Here is a 12,256-nt window from a genome sequence, read left to right on the forward strand (position 1 = left end):
TAGTTGCAAGCGGACGGGAGCATTGATGAATAACTTATATTTCACGTATTTTACGTGATATTTCTTCATTTTTCTGCAAGTAAATTTGCAAAATGTAACCTGGTTTCGTTAAGGCTTGTTCAAATAACCTCCCAGACGTAGACCCCTTCGTGATCGGTGTATACTTAGGGCCTAGCTTCGTTTTTGTAAGGTCTGTAACTTCGTTTTCTCCCGAGTTGGGAGAAAATAGACTCGTGAAGCGTTTCATCCAACACTTAAGTCTCTAACTCGATTGCATATAGACGATGAAGTAAAGAGTGAAGCGAGTTGTGAATGTAACATCTTCGAGGAAATTATTTCTTCCATGCTGGTTCAACCAACCGTATACATTTCGATCAAAGGTATCTGACTATTGCGAAGGGGATATGTTTCATATTTGAACTAGTTGTGCTTTAGGGATACATCGAACGCGTATTAATGTTCATTCGTTTGTTCGCTTCTAAGTTCTGTTTGATTTTATTACGTATTGAACCTATTGCCAATTCATTGTGAGCTTTCGTCAGTGTTTACCGTGTTTACATTTCACGCATTTCGTTGCGCTGTTGTTCGTTTTTGTTTTGGTCATATTTTGGCACGGTAGGAGTGATAGCGAAATTCGAAGTTTTTTGATGTTACAATAACTGATTTAGCAGTTTGTTTCAGCCTATTCATTTAATTGTCTTCGCAATGTTAACGTGAAATAACGTAAACTGATTCTAAGTCGTTAGTGATGTGTGGGAAGTGACATGTGAAGAATCCTTACGAATTTCAAGGAGTGCAAATTCTTTTAGTGTGGTGGGCAGAGTGATTGGAAAACCGATAATTATGCTTTATTAGTGTTACATAATAGTGTTTTATATTTATTGTGAGCCAAGTTCTTCATTGAAACAGTTGATTCGGCATATACTGATTATAAGTATCAAAAAGACAGCTCATGAAATGTGTGCATGGTAGTGCTATTTGTGATATGATGAGCAATAAATATGTACAAGTAAGGGTAATTTTGCATTGTTTTTTATACATTAACACCACTAGTTAACTATTTTTCCCTATGTTTCCGCACTTTTATGCTGTCAATATTTGAAAATTTAAATGTAGCGAGGCAGGTTGTTGTGTTTCCTCAACTATAACATTTTAGGAGTTGCAAACATATGTCACTAATTGCTCGCGTGTAGGTATTTGCAATGCATCAAATTTGTACCATTCATACATTTACCGTAACGTTATTTTCTTTACGATTCATTACTGCATTGAAAAATTTTTAAATTTTCCTTTTCCACTCCAACATTGTGTATATCTGCTTTTCGAGTATAAATGCTTACAATACTGAGGTTACTAATTATGTTTTTCCATAGTCATCAAGCATACATAATGAAAGTAAGCATCCGAAGTGAAAAAATATGCAATGTATAGGTATCATCAATGAATACACGGCCGTTTGTATACAAGAATAACTGCATCTCAAACATACATATGCTTCAGTATTACGCATTAGTCTCTCCTTTCTGAATGGAATAATATACTCTTTTGTGTGTAATAATGGCATTGACTTAAGATCCCTCCGGGCTGCCAATAACCATTTCCGTCGTAGTTCAGGCTTATCGGGAACATCCACAAAAATCTTGTTTGGTGTAGAAACACGGGTGCTCCCACATATCGGAACAAAACAATATTCATTCCGGAATTTTGTCCTACAAGCCATTAATCTATCTTCGCTCATGGCTACGAACTTAAAGACTTATTGTACGAAATATACCACTAATTTATAGTAGGACAGATGGTTTATTCCGTCAGATTCACCTCAGTGTTCGTAAACAACAATAAACAAGGTTTCCATCAATCGGAGGAACTGCAGTCAGTTGAGTATGGGGATTGACGTCACAAGCCGTCTGACATGGCGGCGGAGTGTTTTAAGCGCAACATTGATTTTGGAATGTTTATTTGTTAATAACAAATTCACCCATGGTCGTACGACTGTAGGCATTGGAATTTTGCTTTATTAAACCAAACAGGCCTCACCAAAAAAGTGCAAATACTCTATTGCTGCCCCAGTTGAAACATTTCGCGTCTAAGTCCCCGCCGGCGATGGCACGTCCGGTGAGGACGTCAGTGTAGTAATTAATTTATTTAGAAAACATCTGTGAAACGATGTAAAAGATGGTGACACCAGCGTGTGCAAGTTGACGACACGTTATGGAAATTTTTTCCGCCATTTGAAACCAGATCCTTTGCGCACGCATGCAATTCATTCCAGTGGCAGGAGAGAGGCGTGACCTTGGATTTTTCCATCTCGATTTTGGACGCATACGCAAAAAGCCTTCAGCCTATATTCGCTCTGCGATGGGGAAAAGGCCGCAGACTGCTCCCCACTCCCTCCTGACAAATACAAGTGAGTGATGGGTGTCCCGACATCTAACTTCGGACACCCCCCACAGAGCATTGGAGTCGATGAAAGACGCTGGATCACAACGGAAATGTCGCTCCTATCCTCCGGCGTGGAGTCATTAATCTCAGCGATAGCGGAATCGAGAGGGGTTTTCCCCAAAAGAATCCGCGTCACGAATGTCAAGAGCCCGAAAAATGTGTGTCATTTAGTGTAAATGGGGCTCGTCTGATTCAGGCCCACTTAAGAGAGCGTTAAAATAGGCAGAAATCGTACCCTGGGGGTGGGAAGACACGGCTAAGCACGCCAACGTCTATAGCTCACAGAGTTGCCAAGAATAATCAAAGTTTAATCACGTTGCATTTAAAATAATAATATAAAAAATTTCCTAATTTTAAAAGTTTCTTTTCGAAGAAGTATCAGATTCACGCTAAAATAATAACTATTACAGCAAATGTTTTTCTTAGAATTTAAAGGTACATAAGGTTTGTTAGATACGAGAAAACGAGTAGTAAACGTGTTACTTTTCTATATGCCGCATAACTAGCTAGTTTCTCTCCATTCTCGCTGTCTTTTTTGTCAATTTGAACCTTGTTTCTTCTTCTAATATTGTTTGTCTGTCTTCAAATTCACCTATGCATGGGCAATGTCAGTAATAATTCGATGGCGGCGTCGCACAGTGGCTCATAATGGTGAAATACTAGAGTACTTATCAGGCTTGGAATCGCTCATCACTTATTTGACATACATTATGACATACTTATTTGAAATAACTTATGTCCTTGACTCCATTCTGTTGGTAGTGATTCTGCCCTGAATTGCTTTCTTTCATCAATTTCAAAGTTCCACCCGTTCTCATTCTCTAAACCGCTCAATCCCATTCCCACAATTTACTCACTTACCAAAAATTCGCATTTCTTCTTTATTGAACAACTCGCTCCCTACTCACATTTTCGATTTCATTGGATTCCTTCATAAGCCTATCCCTTTCCTATATGCTACTTAACTAGCTAGTTCCTGTCGATTTTCGCTGTTTTTGTTGATTTTTCTTCTAATATTGTTTGTGTATCCTCAAATGTACGTATTGTAACGTGGCCACTATAAAATGGCAAAACTGCCGCAAGTGGTCATTTATCTTTGAAATAAAAAATAAAGTAAAAATCAAAAATAAAACAAAAATAAGAATTTTCACGAAACCTAACAATCTGAAATCGTTCGGAGAATCCCGATATGTTGCATTAATCTCGTAGCTGTATAGCATTAAATTCCTTGTTCCAAGTTACTTGAAATGCCTGTACGGGAGGTACAGAATAAGCAAGAGCATGGGTGGAGGTTGCCTTCTTTTTTCAAGCATAACTTTCGCATCTGCAAACGGTCTGCAATCTGTACTCTGAACTTATCAAACATGCATTTAATGCTGAAACCTCACAGAATGACTTTAATTAGATGTTTTTGCAAAACAAGGATGTGTGGTATTTTTCGCACTGATAACACCTTACAGAGCTCAATAGGGAGTAATTTAAGTGATGATATCGTCTTCTGAAGTGGAGGCTTTTTAGTCGCGCACTACGAATACACAGGAACCTGTTACTATCACAAAGAGAAGTAGCAGGGGCTTATAAAATCCGAAGATCCAAGCTTGATATGAAGGATTTTATCCATATTGATACTAACGTTTGAAAATTTCCACGTTTATGAAATTTATTCTGACCTATACTATATCGATTATCAATGTTACTACATAAACTCCGAAGCTCAAAATGGCTGAAAAGTGCCAAAAATCCCCACTACAGTTAAAAATTGTAATAATAGAATGCACTACACACCATTTGGCAATGATGTAAATAAAGCAACACAGCATAAATTCGTGAAACAAATAAATTAGCATTCTTTTCGACGAAAAATTTATAAGCTTTTCAGCATTAGAATATTTTCTCAAAATAAATAGTATTTCTGACGGAGTACTATGCCAGGGAAAAGGTAAGCCAATGGGTTGAAAATTGTACTAATAGCATGCACTACAAATTATTTGGCAATGATGAAAATAAAGCAACACAACATGAATTCATGAAACAAATAAATTAGCATTCTTCTCGACGAATTGTATGACTGCGACCTCGACCTAGTCTACATCGCGGTAATTGAATTTAATAGAGTATTAGCAGGTTCGCTGCTCATTGATTGAAGTTTTCTTATCGGGAGAGGTCATTCACTAGATATTATTTGGTCCCAAATGTACCAATAGCCTCGTGAAGACATCGCGATTAGTTTCCAAGATTAAGAACTTCCCCACGGGATTGCTCGACAAATTTATTTTGTTGAATACTGATCTTCCTCGGACATCAGGCCAATAGGCAGCACGCATTCAGATAAAAATCCGCTTTCTGCGCGTCAGAATTTTGAATACGCTTGTCGGTACGCAATACCACGGATATAACTTTACGAACAGCCAAGCTGTCTGCAAAGCGTATTTCGCAAAAATATCTGGCTCTATTTTGTGCCCACAGAACAGAACTTGCAGAATACTAAGAAATGGTTTGAGGAGATCCTCGTCCAATCATAGCTGATGTCGCAGAATTAAAAAAAAAAAAAGCGGCGAGCCGCATTGCCGTTGCTCCCATGCATCTGCTTCGGCTGATGGACAATCAATCAATCCATTTGACAATAAATTGAATGCCATTAAAAACACTTTTCCTTATTTATTGACTTGAAAGTGCTTTCCGCAAGTCATCTCTATCAGATTTAAATTTAAAAATTAATTTGATTCTCTCCTGGAATGAGTATCATGTAGAAACCTTTCTCACACTGGCTTCACTATAGCATTGATTGGAAAATTAATTTTTCTGAGGTTTCAATTAGTATATTTAGCACAAAATTATGGTCAGAAATAAAAATAATAACGTAAATGAGGACACATGCACTTCGCCGCCACACACAAATTCACAGGTTAATGTTATATGAAAATAAAATTTAATGTACATCATCTGCATGTTGTATTGCACATTATTTCACCTGTTGTAATTCATTATCACCAATGACGGCACATGAAGCGAGCATGCAATTTAAAATAGCTAACACGGCTTATGCACGTTAAAACTTTACTTCGCCTATAATAAAGCCGGCATAGTGCTGCTACTTATCTACGGAAGAAACAACGCCGATACCCTGATTTTGTTCTAAATGTTTACGTGCTAGTGGTTGTATGTATCGTGATTAAGTCGTTTGTTGAGGAGAACAAAATTAATTATACGAGTATTATTTAACCTGTACTAAATCCTCACAGCGTTGAATTAAGTCATTCCTGCATCTCTTCAGTTATTCAGTGATAGTGAAAGTATTGATGTGTTTTTTGTCCTTTCGTTATTTCATTAAATACTTATCGTGTATCTTCAGTTTTTGAGCGATTACTACGTTTTTTGTACGCGTACGTGAGTTACATCGCCGACAAGAACCTACAAGCATTTTCAGAGTAATGTGTATCGTGCAGGTTTGTTTGTGCTAATTAGTGTGCACGTAATTGAAACGACCGTGTTCATGTATAAAGATTAATGGCAAGTTTCTGTAGTGAAACATACGCATATTGTTGTCTTCATGCAGAATCAGAATTATTTTCATTGGCCATTTCAAGAAGTCTTTCTTTGATAAAGGCATGAGAGATATTTTCTGGTATTGCGGTTGTTTTATTTGTCATGGCAACCCGTGCTCATCGATAACAATGCAAGATTGTGAAAACTTGTGCCTTTCGATGACTGTTCAAGACTGTTAGAACTGATGAAAAATGTGGAAAAGCACAACAATTTTTTAAAAAACTCTCCCTCAAATGAGATTACATCTGTAAATTCTGCGTTTATTTAGAAGTTTGAATTCATGACATTGAGATTTTAAGTATATTCTGCCTAAGAAATTTGCCAAATTAGATGACTATGTATTTCAATTGAATATGCACTTCCAACAGGGGTTGAGCATACTTAATAAAAACGTTAAAAGAGCCCATATGTGATTTTATTGTGATGGGAGACTTGCATGAAGTTCATTTTGTTAGGTTGTTGTCTGTAAACTTGTTTTTTTTTTGCCGAATATGCATCCAGATTGAAGATAGAGATCCAGTATGAGAAGTTAGAAACGTTGGGTGAGTATAGCTAAGATAATCTGCGAAACTTAGAATTGGTGGAAACAACTCATATCAGCGGGTCGAGGGAGGTGAGAATCGAGTCGTAAACAAGATTCAGATCGGTACGAAGGTGGAAATCAGATTCGAAATAGCTAAAATGGGGAAACCGGATTCAAATCTGTTGGACGGTGAAAACCAGATTCAAACCATCCAACTGCTTTCCAGCTGTTTCAATTTTCGAAAGAGATTCAAAGGGAGAGGAAATCAGTGCGTTGAAATGGAAATCGGTTTTTCTTTGCTGGGTAAGCAAAACTCATAAGGACTTGGATGATAATTCTGCCAGGTAGTGAGGCATGGTCGGTGACAACAGCGGAGAAGTCAAGTGTTCCATCATGGCTTCACGCGCTCCATCATCAGGTAATGCACAACCCTCGTCCGAGTTTGAAAATTAAGAAGATCCGTATTTTTCCGTTTTTCGATCCGTCACCCACTTCTCGAGCTATATGTACAACGACGTAATATCTACCCCTCTTGCTGAGAAAATCATGACGTCACTGACTCTTTCCCAGCGTCTCAGTACTTCTCGAGATAAATAAACAATATCGTGCATTTGGATCACGTGGTTCGTCGCTATAAACTCTCTAAAGGCCTGGTTACACGATACATCAACACGTACGGGTTGATGTCTAAATGTATGAACGCGAGAATGAACGCCAAAATGCACCGTGTAACCACCCAACTTGTGCCAATGCATGCACAAAAAATAGAACCTGTTCTAAATAGGTCTCTGAACACCTATTTAAGTAAAGACGTTTCTGAAAAGTAGTTGAAATTATTAACGTAAAAGTTGTGACAATATGGCTATACAGTCATCAATATTTTAATTATGAGCAATTAAAATACCTCTTACAAGCCATCAAAGAAAAACGTAATTCGCACCGCCGCCATCTTGAATGACGACAGCTCATGCAATAGTGTTGTTCTTAACGAACTTGATCGTGCACATTACTGAAATTTACAGTGGAGATATTGTGGTTATTACGCCGTATTTTTCGTATCGTAGTTATTCCTCGATATGTCAAAGCGTAGCTTCAAATACTGTAAATGTGTCTAAGTGCAGCAATACGACTAGAAATGCTCCAAATAAATATTTTCATTCAGTCCCCAAGACGTAGAACGAAGATTGGTTTGGATGAGAAAGTGCCGAAGAATGTGAATGAATGAAGGAATTAAAATTCTAATACTAACACAATGTTTATCAGATTTGACACAATCCTATACTCATCTTCACCAGTGGAAAGATTTTTCACTGGCTGGCACTATCCATTTCGAGGGGATCTCTGTCCGAAACTTTTTGAAAAACTTGTATTCCTAAAAGGAGAATAATGCAACCATGTAGAGCAACATTTGAGAAGTTTTAAGTTTAAACATCAAATATATATAAAACATACTTTTCTCATGTACTATTTGTAACTAACCCTACGAGCAAAAACAGGTTAAATATTTTTTTAACATCTCTTACTTTCCATACAAACGTATTTTTTACTTCAAAAAGTATTTCAAATGCTGTTTTAGATTTAAACACCCTATTGGTCACAGGTATTGTGCGTTTCAAAGACTCCTTGGCCTGTATTTTTGCACAGCCCTGCCTACATAACACACACTTTAACTGATCTCACGTTCAAACTTTTGCTTATCAGAACTAGCTAAGCAATCATTGCAAGAAAGGCTCTTAACTTCCACCTCACCGTCCTCCTCAAAAACTCGTGTCTCCACATAATAGGTCTTATTTCAATGAACGAGTAAATGAAGAAATTTGGTACTTAGACAGCGGAGCCAGCGAACATATGTGCAATGAAATTGGAATATTTAAGGAATACCAAGATATTAGCGAACCCAAGAAAATAAAAATTGGAGATGGATCAACGCTGGATGCGGTTGGTTGCGGGACGGTAAAACTTCTGGCGGACAACGGTGAAGAATGGATGGAAACAATCCTTAAAAATGTCTTGCATGTGCCTGAACTTAAAAATAACCTTTTCTCTATGGGAATAGCCCTTGATAAGGGATACAAACTGGAGTCTGATGATAAGAAATGCGTATTGAAGAACATGAACAATAAAATCTGTGCGCAAGCAATTCGATCCGGTAAATTATACGTAATGGATTTTCGAACAACCAGGCAATCAACTGGTGAGTTATATTTGGCAAAGAAATCCGAAACTTTGCAGGAGTGGCATGAGAGATTTTGTCATCAAAACTTCACCTTAGTGGAAAAAGTTTTAGAAGAAAATAAGATTCCATTTATAGAAAATAACCTCAAGTTTTGCAGTTCCTGTGTAGAAGGGAAATATGCAAAAAGAAAATTCACTCCAAGCAGCAGTAGCTCTAAAAGCATATGTGAATTAATACATGCAGACCTATGTGAACCGATGGAGACAGAGTCGATTGGAGGAAGCAAGTATTTTCTGTTATTGAAAGATGATCTTTCACACTTCAAAGTAGTATATTTTCTCAGAAACAAAAGCGAAGTGAAAGAAAAGCTGAAAGTTTTTATAAAATACGTAAAAAATCAGACTGGAAAAGGGATTAAAATTTTTAGAAGTGACAATGGATCTGAGTTTGTAAATAAGGAAGTAAGAAAAATATTTGAAGGTGAGGGCATTTGTCATCAAAAATCTGTGCCCTATAATCCTGAGCAAAATGGGAAAGCTGAACGAGAGATGAGAACTTTGGTGGAATCAGCTAGAACAATGTTGTTGAATAAGAAACTGAGCAAAGAATTTTGGGCAGAAGCAGTTAATACTGCAGTGTATGTGATCAATAGAACTGGAACAAGCTCAATAAAAGGCAAAACTCCTTATGAGTTATGGTTCGGTAAATCTTTTGGAGATTTTGAAAAGCTCAGAGTTTTTGGCTCAGAGTCTATGCTCATGTGCCATCTCAGAAGAGACAAAAGTGGGATGCCAAAGACAAAAAAGGGATGTTTGTGGGATATGAAGATTGTTCAAAAGGAGTAAGAGTATTTTTTATGGATAAAAGAACAGTTGAGGTAGTAAGAGATGTAATCTCCATTCCTGAAATTCAAAATAACTTCAAGGAAGAGAAAGAAATTAAAAAGACCATAAAAAGAGCAAAGGTAGAAAATCAAGATGAAGAAGATATAGTACAAGAAACAGAAGGTGTAACAGCTGGAAGAGAAGAAGAAGATGAAGGATTACACTACAATCTTAGAGACAGAAATAAACTTAAAGCACCAGATAACTTGAAGGAATATCAATGTAAAATGGCTTTAATTTCGTACAATGAAGCTGTAACTGGACAGGAAAAAGATAAATGGATAGAAGCAATTGAAGATGAAAAATCTTCGTTGATGAAAAATGAAACATGGAAATATGTCAGTCCTCAAGATGCCAAAGGGAAGAAAATTTTAACCAGTAAATGGGTATTTCAAATTAAAGAAGACGGGAGATACAAGGCTAGATTAGTAGTCAGAAGCTGCGAACAAGAGAGAGGAATTGACTATGAAGAAACCTTCAGCCCAGTGGTGAATACAACATCACTGAGGATACTGTTTGCCATTGCAGCCAAAAATAATTACAAAATGAAGGCATTTGATATTAAAACAGCTTTCCTTTATGGAGAACTAGAAGAAGAAATTTACATGCATGTGCCAGAGGGTTTTAGTGTCAAAAATAAAATTTGTCGTTTAGAAAAATCCTTATATGGATTAAAACAAGCACCCTTGAAATGGAATCAGAGATTGAAGAAGTGTTTACTGAACAGAGGGCTTTTTCAGTTGAAATCAGAGCAGTGTGTATTCAGAAATGAGAACAGAACTCTGTATTTAGCTGTGTATGTAGATGATGGGATCATAATAGGAGAAAATGAATCTGATTTAGACAATTTATTAGATAGTTTAGGAAAGGAGTTTGAAACAAAGACAAGAGATAATCCAAAGGTTTTAATTGGCATAGAGGTAACAAAACTAAGGACTCTATTTTTCAATCTCAGAAGGGGTATACAGATTATATATTAGATAAATTCGAGATGAAAAATACCAAGGGAGCTGATACACCACTTCAAATAGGGAAAAGAGTTGACGAGCAGGAAGAAAGGGATAAAAGTGTTCTCAAGTATTCTTACAGAGAAGTGGTTGGTAGTCTTTTATATTTGACGAATAAAACAAGACCTGACATGGCTTTTGCAGTCAACTATGAAAGCAGAAGTCTAGAAAATCCAACAAAAACAGACATTGAAAATGTAAAAAGAACATTGAAGTATTTAAAGAATACAGAGAACCTGGGTATTCGGTACAAAAGAAGATCAAACTTGACTCTGACTGCTTATAGTGACTCTGACTATGCAGGTGACTTAAAGACTAGGAAGAGCACAAGTGGATACGTCCTGATGTTCTGTGGAGGTCCAGTAGCCTGGTGGTCACGTAAACAACCAATTGTGGCTCTCTCCACTACAGAGGCAGAATATATTGCAGCAGCTGAATGTGTGAAGGAAGTCATGTATGTAAAAAACATTTATTGAAGAATTGGTTGGTAAAGAATTGAGTGTAAGTCTTGATAATCAAAGCACTATTCGACTAATTGAGACTGGACAGCTTAATAGACGAAGCAAGCACATTGATGTAAGATATCATTTCATTTCTGAAAAGGTGTCACAAAAAGTAGTGACTTTAAATTACTGTCCAACACAATTTCAGTTAGCCGATATATTTACGAAGCCCCTCAATAGTAACAAGTTTCATGCACATAAAAACGTATTACTGTCAAGTAATTGAAGGAATTTTAATTTTTGCTTAAGCATAAATGTGTGATCAATTTTTGTTGTACTATGGTTATAATTATATGAATTAATTCTGTGATGTAATTTTCAAGAAACGTTTTATGGTGTTGAGTGATGTAATTTGTTTTCTCTTGTTTCCAAAGAAAAAAAAATTAAAAGAGAGTGTTAAATATTGTATCTAAGAGATCTAATCTGTTAACTAGTTACTGTGTTGAGTTGAAGTAAAAATAATATTGTCCTGTGCGTTGTGTGAAGTTATTAGTAAAATAATTAAAGAATTAGTGGAAGTTTCAACAGTCTGTCGTTGTTAGCCACAAACAACACGATGTAAACACTTCGTATCATTTTCCTCAAACGATGGATGCAGGGAAATTATACGACGGGACCGCGATCTTCAAACGATCAATGCGGGAAAACGATACTTCGGAGAACGATGGATGCGGGAAAAAATTACATTGCCTTTAGGAACTTTATTTCGGACCAGGAACGGCGAACGATGAATGCGGGAAAACGATTAATGCGGGTACAATAGATCGGGGTTCCCCTGTATAATGCACTAGGTTTAAAATATATAAAGAAAAAATAAATAACTGCTGAAACACGTTATTTTCACTTTTACTTTATTATTCACATAAATTCAAACGAGGTGAGCGAAGTCTATTCGAGATTCCAGACAAGAGAGACGCTATCTAGCGGCCGAATTCGCAAGTACAGGTTGAGGGATACCCCTATTAGCATTCAGAAGGAGCACGTTGAGATTCAGTGGCGTTGAGCAGTTTTTTGAGATTTAAAATCTTTTTCGTAGACTTTAATCTCTATAATTTAATTTTTCGTCGTATTAGAGATAATTAATTACATCGTAACATAGTTTTAGCTGAGTTAGTATACCATTTTAAGTTATTAATTAAGCTATTAGTTACGAGGCTCGCGTGGTCCTCTTTTTT

This window comes from Ischnura elegans, chromosome 10 (assembly GCF_921293095.1).
Source record: "Ischnura elegans chromosome 10, ioIscEleg1.1, whole genome shotgun sequence".
Lineage (NCBI taxonomy): Eukaryota > Metazoa > Arthropoda > Insecta > Odonata > Coenagrionidae > Ischnura > Ischnura elegans.